The sequence below is a fragment of the Vombatus ursinus genome, unplaced genomic scaffold, assembly GCF_900497805.2.
Source record: "Vombatus ursinus unplaced genomic scaffold, bare-nosed wombat genome assembly UNPS02014828.1, whole genome shotgun sequence".
NCBI classification, from domain to species: Eukaryota; Metazoa; Chordata; class Mammalia; order Diprotodontia; family Vombatidae; genus Vombatus; species Vombatus ursinus.
Window position 1 is genome coordinate 1,177,883 of NW_020954606.1, and position 11,045 is coordinate 1,188,927.

The following is an 11,045-nucleotide window of genomic DNA, read 5'->3' on the forward strand; positions in this document are numbered from 1 at the left end:
TGCTGAAGAGTAGACTCTTGAGATTAGGTAATATAAATGTGTAATGGGCTCAGTCAACACAATTTCATGCAGAGCTCTTCAATTTTTATTTTGTTTCTGTGCCCAAGAGAAGTCATCTTTGGATTGTAAAGAGTAGAACACAAGTGGGTAATAGGGAGTTAATACCTAATATAAATATGGAAATGGTAAGACAATCACCTAGCTTCTCTTGATATATTCAAGTCATTTGGCAAAGATGAACTACTGTACATATTTAGGTACTTCTAATATTGGTGGATGTGACTGTGGAACCACTGTCACTGATATTTAAAGCATCATGGACAATGGGAGAAGCACAAATTGAAGAAGGGCAAATATCCCAATTTTATTTTTTAATGGAAGAGACTAGAAACCTTCAAAGTGTAGGTCACTGAACTTGACTTCAATTTCTGGTGAAATTATAGAACATATAATTAAAGATATGTTGAGTGAACATCTAGAAAAAGAAGACAAGGGAAAGGAATAAGCATTATATAGTGTCTACTATGTACCAGGCACTGTGCTAATTTCTTCACAAATATTATCTTATTTGATCTTCACAACAACTCTTGAAGATAAGTACTATGATTATTAATTATTGCCATTGGTAATCACAGAGTTGACATGTCTTTGTTATGAACCAGTTATGCAAGACTAACACTATTTTCTTTAGTGACAATCACCTGGTAGTTAAAGGGGCATGTAGGAGATGTGTTTTACCTAGATTGTAGCCAAGCATTTGCTAAAGTATCTCATGCAATTCTTGTGCAAATGATCGATATATGTGGGCTAGATGGATCCAGAGCTGGTTGAATAGCTAGAACTAAATAGTATAAATTAATGACTTGATGCTCACTTGGCAGAAAGTTTCCAGTGGAATTCAACCAGGAATCTGACCTTACAATGTTTAATGTTTTTATTGATGATTTATATAAGGCCATGGATTGAAAGAGGGATTTGTAGATAGTGGAGGACAGGATTAATCAGATTTCACAGGATGAAACTTTGGAAAAGGGAGCTAACACATTGCATGATCAGGATCCCAAAAGATCTTGGTAAGCATTGGATTGAATCCAAGATGAAATTCTGTTGCGACAAAAGGCTTACATTACATTACATTCAAAATTTCAAGATAAGGGACATAGTTAGATACCAGTTTGTCTGAAAAAGATCTGGAAAGCTTTGGTGATCCTACAAAATTAATATGAATCAAATATGACCTCAAAATGCTAATGCAATCTTGAACTGTACTAAGAAAAGCATGAACTACCAGGAATGAGGAGGCCACGGTCCTGCTGTACTCTGCCATAGCCAGAAATTTAGAATTTTGAGTTTCATTCTAGATACTTTATTTTAGGAAGAATGTCGATAAACTGGAAATTATCCAGAGCAGGACAACCAGGATTGTGAAGGGTTTCAGGTTCATGCTGTATGAGGATCGCTGGAAAAAACTGAGGATGCTTAGTCTTGAGAAGGTAAGACTCAGGGAGACATGATAGCTGTGTTCAAGTATTTGAAGAGTTGTTCTATGGAAGAAGGATAAGATCTGTTTTGTTTGGCCCCAAAACAATGGGGAAGGTTGCCAAGAGGTGAATTTAGGTTTGATGTCAAGAAAAACTTAACAATGAATTATCCCAAATCTGAATGGGCTCCCCTGGAGAGAGGACTTTTTCTCTCACTTCAGGTCTTGAAGAAAAGACTGGACTTGTTGGGTATGTTGTAAAAGGATCCTTTTTATGGTACGAGATGGACTAGATGAACACTGAAGTCCCTTCCAACTCTGAAATTCTGTAATTCTGTGCAGTTGAGTTTCAGGAAACCTAGCTCAAAGTTCCAGATCTGCCAAATACCAGCTTTGAGCAAATCACTTTACTATATGGACCTTAGCTTCCCCATCATAAGGAGACAGTTGGGCTAGGTGGCTTCTAAAGTATATTCTGGTCCTGACAGTTTGTAAGGAAGTTGGCCCAGCTGGAGTACAAGGTTAAATTTAGGTATTACTTTTAAAACTGAAGAGACAAAGTAGAAAGAAATCATGGAAAGCTGGACTATTTCAGAACCCCAATCACTAAGGGGCCTTCTTGGAGGGATGCTTAAGTCAAGTTGATAAGCAAGTTTTATGTGCTTACTGTGTGCTCAGCACTGGGGATAGAAAGACAATAACAGTCCCTGCACTCAAGGAGTTAAAATCTCATATGAGAGACACATAAAAAACAAAACAGGATACATACAGAATAACTCAGAGGAAAGGAACTTACATTAAAAAAGACCAAGAAAGGCTTCTTACAGAAGGTAGGATTTTATCTGAAACTTGAACCAACCCACACTAACTAGGTTATTTAAGAGTCCAGGTGTGAAATGATGTCCAGTGAGGTCACACCTTCCACTAGACTTATTCTTTTTTTCCCCTTTACTGTTTTCTTCATTTTATTCTACTTTTTCCTCCCCCCCCATTTCTCTCTTAATTATATTTTAATTAAAAAGAGTTAATTATAGAAGATGCACTTCCAGGTATTAAGTAATTTATAATTGTGAGAATAATAATAACTAGCCTAATATAGTAGAAAGTGCTAGATTTAGCATCAGGAGAGATGGGTTTGAAACCCAACACCAATTCTCATTAGCTCTGTGACCTGAGACAAGTCACTTGGTTTCCTCAGAGTAAGATGGTAGCAATAATACCTGTGCTATCTACTTCACAAAGCTGCTCTGAAAAAAAAGTACTTTAGAAGTCTTTAAATCCTTCATAAATCTGAGCTAAGGGGCTTTTGGGAAATGTAGGGAGTTCCCCATCATCAGAGCTATGCAAGCACAGGCTTCAGGACTGCTTATCCTGAAACATTATAGTGTTTTTGTTTGTTTTTTAAGTATGGGCTTGACTGAATGTCTGTGCTAACAGACTAAATTTCCAACTAAATTTCTATGGGGTTTCCATTCTTATTTATTACTATCTACCTAGCATCCCTGATTTTGCATTGTGATAGGAATAGTGTCAGATGAGTTAGATGACGCTAAATTCCAAAGGACTTTGAAAGCCAGGGTAAGGAGTTTAGATTATTTTTTTCCCCTTCACTTAGGAAAAAAATGAAGTGAACTATCTTTATATAAAAGCATGAGGTGAAATGAGGAAGAAGTCCCTGACAGCAGAAATTTTTAAAAATACATATATGAAAAAGCAGAAATTGTTAAACACAGAAATGTGTCATATAGGACATCAGTGTAGTCTCCTTAGAGACCTTTTAAAATGAGAGAGAGAGAGAGAGAGAGAGAGACAGAGACAGAGAGAGAGAGAGAGACAGAGACAGAGAGAGACAGAGAGAGAGACAGAGACAGAGACAGAGAGAGAGAGAGACAGATCTTCATCTGCCTGGTATAGTTTAGGAACCCTTTTTTTTTTGCCTAAGCAAAGTAAGAAGATTTCTCAAGATCCTTTTGGCCTAAGGATCTTATACTTATTTGCCTGGCTCTTCCATTCCCAGAACTTTCAATAGCTGTAAGCAATCTTACTAATCATGCTTGAGTGGTGTCCAATATTGAAGAACCAGAGCAAGGTCCACAGGTACCATACTCATTCCCTGTGCGGCACTGAGGCATGTGATTTTGATAAGGCTTACTCCTAGGTTGGCCTTTCCTCTAATGGGAGAGATTAGGCATCCTTTTTACCTGCTCTTCCTCTTGTTAAACCTTGACCTTGGAGCCTAAGGTACACAATGGCTTATAACTTAGACCAGTGGTGTCACCTTCAAATAAAATTGGGGGCCACTCAAATATACATAAGGATTCCTTGGGGCTGTAAATTGATCTGGAAAATCACACACATTTATAAGTTTCTTTTTTTTTTTATTAATATAGCTACACATTAAAATCAGATAAGAATTACATTTTAATCTGATTCAGGCCACTTCCAAGTGTTGTGGGCGGCACGTGCCTCCTGGGTGTGTATTTGATGTCTCTGTCTTAGATTAAAGCTCACATCTAAGGTGTCCCACAAAAAATAGGAGTAAAAAATTAGTGCACAGTATGAAACAGGTATGGGACAGGTACTTTATTCCAACACACACAAAAAAATGCTAAACAAAAGACTCACCATGTGCATTTGCAAAATAACTTAAAACAGGATTCGGTAACTTATAACTACTGTTACAATCTACTGGGACACTGATACTGATACTGATATTTAAGCCTCATCAAAACATAGCACTTGGAAAGACTGCTTATTAGGCATTTTGCATTTCATCTTGGCTCTGCATTGTCCAAACAACTACTGGCATGTGTGTACTCTCATTTGAACTAGGACTGGATTGTAATGGTAACTTATTTCATTTGAAATTCACAAAAATCTTAGGAGGTGCTATTGTCCACATTTTACAGATAAGAAGATTGAGGCCCAAAGATGTTAAATCACTTTCTCAGGGTTGTATGGCTGGGGTTATATCTGAACAAAGTATGTACAATGTGGATTGGATTGGGTGTGGTTGTAACAGCCTAGAATGAGTCATATTGATGACCAATCATGACATTTGTCTACAGTAAGAAATGTGCTGTGCTTAAATGGATTGTTAATATGCTACAGCACTTTAAACAATTTTTCTGAGCAAAGTGCAAAAAAACTAAGTTAATATTTGGATAAGTTGATTGCCCAAGTTGGGAAAGTAAGTGAAGAACAGGTGTAGGCCTGTCTATTGAGTTAGAGAAGTTGTTCAGTCCTGTCCAACTCTCCAAGACCCTATTTTGGGAATCTCTGGGCAAAGATACTGGAGTGGTTTGCCTTTTCCTTTTCCAGCTCATTTTATAGATGAGGAAACTGAAACAAACAGGATTAAGTGACTTTCCCAGGGTAACACAGCTAGTAAACATCTGAAGCCAGATTTGAACTCAGGAAGATGGGTCTTCCTGACTCTAGGCCTGGTACTCTATCTACTTCCTCACCCAGTTGCCCAGGATATATCTAGTATGGTTCAAGTATATATTTCCATTTCTAAGATTAAACTTCAGTAACTTTAGTAACATCGAATAACCAGGTTTTCGGAACATAGGGCTGAGAAAAGGATAGGTAAAAATAAATAATCTTATTTATTGTCAAAAAACAGATCTTTAATTTTTTGTCATAATTTAAAAGCAAACCATTTTCTAATCAACACATTAGAACAAACAAGTTAAAAATGTTACGCAGCTAACAAGCTTCAACTATTCAAATACTGTAGCTGTGAAGAAAAAAAAAGTGATTTAATTGCAATCAAGTTTAAGTGCATGAAGGAATCTTACCTGGAGATAGTGAGCATCTAGTTTCCACTTAGGGCAGAACAAAACCAAATAGGTTAGGCTGCAATGAGAGGGATTTATATAAAATGCCAGGAGGAATTTTCTAAAGTTGTTTCAAGATTGGAATGGGTTACTAAGGAAAATTGTGGATTCTCATTTAATTCACTGTAACATTTTTAAAAAAAATCTCTACTTTTTATTTTAAAATTTTATTTTTTTCATTCTGTACTTGACAAACACCAACAAACATGAAATTTTCTTTATAAGAAGAATGAAAAAAAGAGGATAATATATGACACCTTGAAAATCTATTATATGCAACTTGTTTTTTAAATATATATATTTATATATATAAAATTTAATGTAATGTTTCCAGCAACACTGCCCTGTTTGTCTGTGTTCCCTCTGAACTTCCTTTTCCTTTCTTCTATACATTTTAAAAATATTTCATTAGTCTCATTTCCTTTGTTTTCCTCTTTTTGGGAGTATCACTATCACTGGTCCCCTCCCCCCAACTCTCCAAAACTCTTGCCACCCTCCAAAAGCTCTCCCTTATAACAAATAAGCACAGTCAAGCAAAACAAATGTAAACATTGTCTGTGTTCTAAAATGTATGCCTTATTCTGTACCTCTAGGGTATTGTCTCTCTCTGCTAAGAAGTGGAAAGCATGATTCAATATTAGCCTCTTGGAGTTGTGATTTGATTCATAGTTCTTCTCTTTACAATGTTGCAGTCAATACATAAAATGTTCTCCCAGATCTCCTCACTTCACTCTGTATCAGTTCACAAAAGCTTTTCCAAGTTTCTCTGAATCTTTTTTTTCATTCCTCATAGCATAATAATATACATACACATGCCATAATTTGCTCTTTCCCCCAATTGTTGTGCACCCTTTTGTTTCCAGTTCTTTGCTACAACAAAAAGCGTGTACATACACATATGTAAAACATATGGCTCCTTTCCTACTTTCTTTGAAATATATGCCTAGTAGTAGTATTGCTGAATCAAAGGTTATACACAGTTTAGTAACTCTGAGTATTGTTCCAAATTGCTTTTTGTAATGGTTAGATTCATTCATAGCTCCATCAGCAGTGCATTAGTGTGCCTTCCTTACCCCTCCTTGAACAACTGTCATTTTTCTTTTCTTTGTCCTTTGCCAGTCTGATGAATGTGAGGTGAAATCTCAAGGTAATTTTAATTTCCATTTCTATTACTACTAGTGATGCGAAGTATTCTTTTTTAGATGGTAGTTCTTTCTTCTTTCATATGACTTTCTTCTTTTGTGAACTGTTTATTTACAGCCTTTGAGCATTTATCTATTTGGGAATCAATCTTTGTTTTATGTATTTGAATCCATTCCCTACATATCTGACATATCAGACCTTTATTAGAGAAATTTGCTGCAAAGATTTCAAAAAATGTAAGAAGAAAGAGTTTTTAAATTATAGGCCCAAATTATTGACTCAAATTTCTGGGACAATTCTAGAACAGGTCCTTAAATATGTGGTTATTTGAACCTCTAGAATGGGAAATGGTTAATCCAAAGAGCCAATGTGGCTTCATCAAAAACAGGTCCTATGGGACTAACATCATTTCCTTTTTTTTTTTCTTTCACAAGTTTATTAAACTAGTAGAGGAAAGGAATGATGAGAATATGTTTTACTTCAATTTTAACAAAGTTGTTGATAAAATATCTCATATTATTCTTGTGGGAAAGATGGAGAGATGGGAACTAGATGAGGATACGATGAGGTGGATACAGAAAAGATAGCCAGACTCAAAAAGTAATTGTTAATGGTTAAGTGTCAAAGTGACAACAGTTCTGCAATAGAGTGCCCCAGGGATCCGTGCTTGGCTGTTTAAAAATTTTAATTAATAATGATGATGATGATGATGATAACAAGAACAACAACAATAATATAATCACCAAAGCCCATTGGCATGGCACTCTCTTCTCACTGGTGGAGATGAATGCTCTGTCCGGCTTAGAGCTCCAGTCTTCTTCAAGTTCTCTTGAAGCTTTGAATCATTTGAGGTCCTGTAATTGCTTCCCTGGAGTTTGGGACTTTCAAGAATAATAATTAGCATTTACATAGTGCTTTGTAAAGTGTTTTACATACATTAACCCATTTGATCCTCATAGCATTGCTGTGAGGAAGGTACTATTTTTATTCCCATTTTTCAAATGAGGAAATAGACACAGAGAAGTTAAGTGATTTGTTCATCATGAAACAGCTAGTAAGTATATGAAGCAGGATTTGAATTCCAGTCTTCCTGATTCCAAGTCCTGAACTCCATCCATTGTACTACCTAGATGCCTCAGACTTACATAAAGGCATAAATTATATGCTCATTAAATTTGCATATGACAAAAACATCGATGAATGGCCTACATATTCGCTAAAGAGATCTTGACAGTTCAGAGTGTTTGGCTAAATTTAATGATATGAAATTCAATAAGAATAATTGCAAATTCTTGTACATGGGTCCAAAAATATAATTTCACACGTGTAAGATGGGGGATGCATTGATAGAGACCAGTTATTCTGAAAAAGATTTGGAGATCTTAGTACTGCAAGCTCAACAAGCGTCAGTAATGTGACGTAGGAGGCAAAAAAAAAAAATGTGATCCTAGATGGTATTCAGAGTGGTGTAGCTACCAGCAATAGGGAGGTGACAGATCCACTGTATTCTGCACTTCTTATACCTCATCTGCAGTGTGATCTGCAATTCTGGGTTCTATGATTTAATAAGAGCATTGATGAGATGGAGTAGATCCAGAAGAAGGCCATCATGTTGGTGAAGGGTCTTATGTCCATGACCTATAGCTATTGACCCAAGGAAATGAGTGTGTTTAGCTTGGAGAAAAGAAAACTTGGGACATGATCGCTATCTGCAAGCATTTGAAGGGATGTCCTATGGAGGAAGAGTTAGACTTGTTCCATTTGGCCACTGAGGCCAGAACCAGGAGCAATGGGTGAAAGTTTGAAAAAGGCCAATTTAGGATGGGTCAGGGAAAACTTTCTAACAGTTAGAGGTCTCCAAAAGTAGAATGACCCGACTACCTTGAGAGATGGAGTCTCCCTCTCCTGAGAGGTTTTCAGACTGCAGCTGGGTAACCCTTTGTTGGGAAAATTATGGAGGAGGAGTCTTTTCAGAGATGAGTTGGCCTCAAAGGTACCAGTAAAAATAGGTGTAGTCAAGTGAGATAAGAAAGAGAACTACATTGTGTTTAAAGGTATCATAGATCATAAAAAAATAGCAATGCTATATGTATATATATATATAAAACCATGAAATGACACAGAATCCAAGTTCTCAAGTAAAAGGTTAATCAAATTGTATGGAGAAAGAGCTATAATAGCTGAAAGAAGCTATAATAGTTGTGGACTTCAGTGTGTTACCTTTTGCAACTAGACAAATCATAAAGAAAAAGAAACACAAAAAAGTTGAACCTGAATAGGCTTTTTTGTCTATTTGGAGTGTTAGAAAAGAAATACATGATAGATATCTAGCAATGAGTGAATGGGAAAAGGTAAAAGCTATATACATTTCTCAATAGTCTGTGATAACTTTATATAAACTAGTCCTCTGCTTAGGGCGTAGGAACCCCAGAAAAATTCAGAAAAACAGAAATATTGAAAATATCCTTTACTGACCACAACCAATAAAAATCATAATCAATAAATGGCACTGGAAAAAAGGATTTAAATTTACATGGAGATAAGTGATTTAATCCATAAATCTGCCTCTTTGCAATTCTTCCCAATTGCTCCTAGTTTTTGCTCATCAGAAAAATTGAGTTCCTTTTCCAAATGTCAACCCTTTAAGTACTTGAAGATAGGTTTCATGACCTGTAGCCCCATCCCCCATGTCTTCTTTTCTCTCTAATTGTTTCTGCATCATTTTCTTCACTGGCTTTAGGGGCTAAAGAGAGGGCAGATAGTGAGAAAGTGGAGATATTGGATATAGATAACTATATAGTAGCCAGTCAGCATGTATATAGTGCTTTAACATTTGCAAAGCACTTTACAAATATCTCATTAGATCCTCATAACAGCCCTGGGAGGAAGGAGCTGTTGTGATCCCTACTTTACAAATAAGGAGACTCAAGCAGACTGGCCAAGTGACTGCCTAGGGTCACATAGCTAGTGTCTGAGGTTGTATTTGAACTCAAATCTTCTGATTCCAGGCCCAGCACTCAATAGTACCTGACCTACTTATGAAAGGGAGGAGAGAGATATAGCAATTAAGTTGGATGAAGTATTAATATCAAGGAAAGGTGTGTGTGTGTGTGTGTGTGTGTGTGTGTGTGTGTGTGTGTGTGTGTGTGTGTGTGTAAGGATGGAAGAAACCTGAGCATTTTTGTAGGTAGATGGGAAGGGACCAGTGAAAAGAAAGAGACTGAGGATGCGTTAGGGAGAGAGGCTGACTCCTGGAGCAGGTTCCTAGAAAATATTAGAGGGAGTGAAATCAAAGGTTCATAGAAGTATTAGCCTTCGTAAAGAGTAGGAATAGCCATTCTTTTGCAATTGGCTGTACTATAGAGAAGGAATTGATATAATAATTTTGATGCCTAGAGATGGAAAGCTCAGGCAATTCCCATTGAATGACCTCAGTCTTTTCACTGAAACGGGACACTTGGACATTGGCTACTAGAAAGAAGCAGAGGGGATAAGGGAGAAAAGAAAACATTTCCAACAATCACTGTTAGTAAATGAGATAGAGAGTTGATGATCTAAAAGTATGAGAATTACAAGTGTGAGTAGAAGTATCAGACGGTCCGTGTATTTATAATTACAGTAGCATTCAGTTTACAGTAGGTTAAATTAACTCAATTTTGTGACCTTTTCAGTGATACTTTGCTGTCATGAAGCAAGACTAGAGAAATCAGATAGTGGGAAATCCTTAGTCCAGGCATGAGGATTCCTAGGCAGTGAATAATGGAAGTTGGTTGGGGTGGAGAGAGGAGGGATTTTAGGGTGTAGTAAAACTTTATGATATTTCACATGATGTAATTTTATTTGATCCTTGAAATAACTGTGAGATAAGTACTTGGGGTGTTATTTTCCCCATTTTGTAGATTAAAAAAAAACCCTACCCTGAGTATTTTTGTGACTTACCTAAAATCACACAACTTACAAGGGACAGAGGTGGGACACTTTGTCCTCCCTTGGCTTCCATGTCATTGCTCTTTCTTATTCTCTTCCTATCTTTTCGAAAAATCTTTTAAATTTCCTTTGATGATTCTCCTTCTTCTGCACTACCCAAAAGATTGGCTGAATCCCAAGATTTTGTTTTCCTATTCTCTTATCTCTCTATAAACTCTCATGTTTGCAATACAATTGCTTCCTATGGCTTCTGTTAGCTTTCTATGACTTCTAGATCTGAATCAGCAATCCCTCCTTACTTCTTTGAATTCTTATCTCAAATCCAATTGCCTTTTTCTGGACATGTCTATCTGGATTTCCCACTCATCTCAAATTCAATATATCCAAAATTGAACTCATTATTTTCTCTTCATGATCTTTGCATTATTTCCTAGGCAGCTAAATGACCCAGTGGATAGACTTTTAGACTAGCATTCAGGAAGACCTTAGTTCAGATCTGACCTCAGGTACTTACTATCTGGGTGACAAATGAAACAACATATGTAAAATTTAAAAAATGCAAAATGAATCTCTTCTCTTCACTCCTCTTCTCTTTCTTCTCTCTGTCATACATACATACATACATACATACATACATACATACATACATACAT